Here is a 3,625-nt window from a genome sequence, read left to right as displayed (position 1 = left end):
TATAAGCAAAGAGATATTATTAAAAGAACCAAAAAGAAATTCCAGAGTTGTAAATATAAAAATTCAAGCAAAAAATTTAAGTAGGTAGCTCAAAAACAGAGCTGAGGTGACAACAAAAAAATTCATGAACTTGAAGACTGACAAATAGAAAATATCCAATCTAAAGAGGGAAAAAAAGGAGAAAAATGAACACGGACATGTGGCACAATATCAAATACGTGAAGATACGTTGCTGAAAACTCAGTGAACCCAAGTCCTTATTCTCTATCAGGTGGGCATGGTCAGTTAAGGGCATTCATCATCAGAGCAGTCCAGAGGTCCACAGTGGCAGATGGCAGGTGACTAGACAAGGCATACATAAGGCAGAGATCATGCTAAGTTAACAATAAACAAGACAGCAAGCATTACTTTTTTGTAAACAATTAGCACAAAAGCAATTAGTATTTCACCAGTCTCTGAAAACAGTAACTCATAATCTTATCAGTGAAAAACAGATAAAAGTTATCAATGTAGGAGGTTAGGAAGATTTGTGGGTCTATAAGATCAGGCTCAAGTTAACTCAGGACAAACTGGTGACTTTAGAGTCTTTTGTGATCATTATTATTAGGTTTGCCCACACAAGAATCCTTTCTTTATAGCCTCCAGTTTTACTTACTTTTGATAGGGCTGAAACAAGTGTACATCTTAACTTACATTAAAAAAACATCGTTTTTCCTTTTAATGTCCATGCAGGATCATGCTTAGGCTATATCTCCTGCCAGGTGTTTAAGACCAAGTTGGTCAAAACCGACCTTGTTCTTATCTACTCTTAAGAGTCAGCTGAGATTCCTCAGAGATCACTCTGGGGGACATGTGCAAAGCCTTTTGGCTCCTTTAGCCTTCCTCTATCAGTGGTGCCACCTGTCAGGATGGGTCAGGATCTTGTTGACCAAATGTGTCTTCTCTTGGAAGCATGAAGGACATTTCCATCTCCAATGACCCTCCTCTTTGCAGAATGTGCACTGGTTGGCTTCCTGTTCTCTAGGGTCCTTTCAGCCTCCCTGATCAGCAGATCAGGTGACTCACCAGAGTTGCAGGACCCAGAGAGGGATCTCATCATTCTCTGAGTCCTGGCTAACCTTAGATGGCAAGTGCCAAATGTTGGCTGCTTTTTCCTGGACCCTTTTACTTCCTTGACTTTGGGCTCCAAGTTTTTGGTTTTAAACACCCAGCAAGTCAATTTCACAAGTCTTAAATAGGGAGTAACAGGTTTTAACCTTAATATCTATAATTTTACGGTTACCCCTCTTATTTAATTGGGGTTAGTGTTAGTACTGGAAGTCAGCATTATATACTATCTGTCCTGTTGTGATGACTTATTATCTCAAATCAGGTTGTTGCTTGTTTAGAAGCAGTACTTCTAAAAAACACTAACAGGCAACAATTATAAACTTTCAAGGAAAATACAAAATGTAATTAACAAAGCAAAAACTTTCAGTTTGTGTAATAGTTATGAACCCAAGATAAACAACTTTTATATTCTTGAACTACTGCTTATATTATATCCCCTATTTGAGATTAGAGTAATCTTAACAAAAATCAATCTTTTTAACACAACTTTAAATAAGCTGAAGTCTATTCTGTTTTGGAGTTATTCTAACATGGAGCAAGATGGGAGGCAGTGGCTTACCTCAGGTAAGGTGGGGATCTTCACACGTAATACAACATTACATCTGAAACATGAATCAAAGAAAGGCTAAGAGAGCTTTTAACTTTCTTTTTGGAGAATGCACCTATGTTTTAAAATGTCACCTTCAAACAGATCAGGCTCTCATTATCTTCCAAAAATGCATTTAAGTTCCAATTCCAGTGTGACATGTAACACTAAATTGTATATATAACTTATTGATGACAGGTTACTTTATTCAGCTATAAAACATCAAATGACATGAATAAATACCAACCAAATTTGTTATTTCTATACAAATATGAGAGTTTTGCTACAGATAATTTTAGTTTGGAAAACACCAACTTGGCAACGTGCTCTCCTAAGCTTTTACATTTAACTAAGCTTAACTTCTAAAGTATAATTTAGAACCCAGAGAGTATGGTAACAGTAATCACAGTTCAGGGGTTAGAAATACTAGAAGAAGTCAAAGGATAACCTTAAATCTCTCATACATTTGGGAAACAGTGTTAATGATCAATGTTAATGTCAAAGCAAACAGATATGACCGTATGACCCTTCTATGTCAGACATAATGTATAGAAGAGAGCACTTATTGGTTATCTTACTGGTAAACTTACATGGACTTTGATTTTATAAACTTTTACATAACACTTAAACAAGGTTTAGACAGTTGCAGTTAAGGAGCAACCAGGGTTATACTCAAAGCATAAAGTAGACCACTGTTACAGATACAGTGCAAAAATGAAAAGAGAAAAAGGGCAGGAAAAATATATGAAGAAATAATTATCAAGAACTTTTAAAATCTGATGATAATCAATAATCTACAGATCCAAATAGCTCAATGAATCCCAAGGAGTACAAACACAAAGAAATCAAGAACTAGATGCACCATTATCAAACTCCTACCAGACACAGACAAAGAGAGAGAGAAAGGAGGGATCATGAACTGAAATCGATTTCCGTGCATGTTTGAATGTGTGGATATTAAGCCCAATGGCTATGTATAACTATAAAGCTCTAATAATAATAAAAAAATAAATAAATAAAATTTAAAAAGATATAGACAAAGGGAAAATATATCAAAAAAAGAGCCGGTATAGTACCAAAAGAATTATACAGATTCAATGCAATTCCAATTAAAATCCCAACATCTTTCCTCATAGAAATAGAGAAATCAATTATGAAATTCATTTGGAAAAATAAGAGACGCAGAATAGGCAAAGCACTCCTTAGCAAGAAGAGTAAAGCAGGAGGCATTATAATACCAGACCTTAAACTATACTACAGAGCAACTGTAACAAAAACAGCATGGAATTGGCACCAAAATAGGTAGAACAATGGTACACAATAGAATACACAGAGACAAACTCACATAAATACAGTTATCTTGTACTATACAAAGGGGCCAAAAACATAAATTGGAAAAAAGATGGATGGCCTCTTCAACAAATGGTGCTTGTAAAACTCAAAATCCATATGCAGCAAAATGAAATTTATTCCCTCTCACCCTGCACAAAACTCAAAGTGGATCAAAGAACTAGATATTAGACCAGAGACCCTGCACCTAATAGAAGAAAAAGCAGGCCCAAATCTTCACTATGTCAGCTTAGGACCTGACTCCTAAGTTGCAAGAAATAAAATCAAGAATCAACAAATGGAATGGATTCAAACTAAAAAGCTTCTTCTCAAAGGAAAGAGTCAATAACATGAAGAGAGCACCTACAGAGTGAGAGAAAATCTTTACCACTCAAACATCAGACAGAACACTAATCTCCAGGATATATAAGGAACTCAAAAAACTTAACACCAAAAAAATAAATAACCTAGTCAATAAATGGCTAAGGAACTGAGCAGACAGTTCACAGAAGAAACACAATTGATCAACAACTATATGAAAAAAATGTTTAACATCTCTAGTAATTAGAGAAATGTAAATCAAAACTACGATTTCATCTC

This window comes from Sciurus vulgaris (assembly GCF_902686455.1).
Source record: "Sciurus vulgaris genome assembly, chromosome: 7".
NCBI lineage: Eukaryota > Metazoa > Chordata > Mammalia > Rodentia > Sciuridae > Sciurus > Sciurus vulgaris.
The sequence above is the reverse complement of the archived record's forward strand: the minus strand, read 5'-3'. Positions refer to the sequence as shown.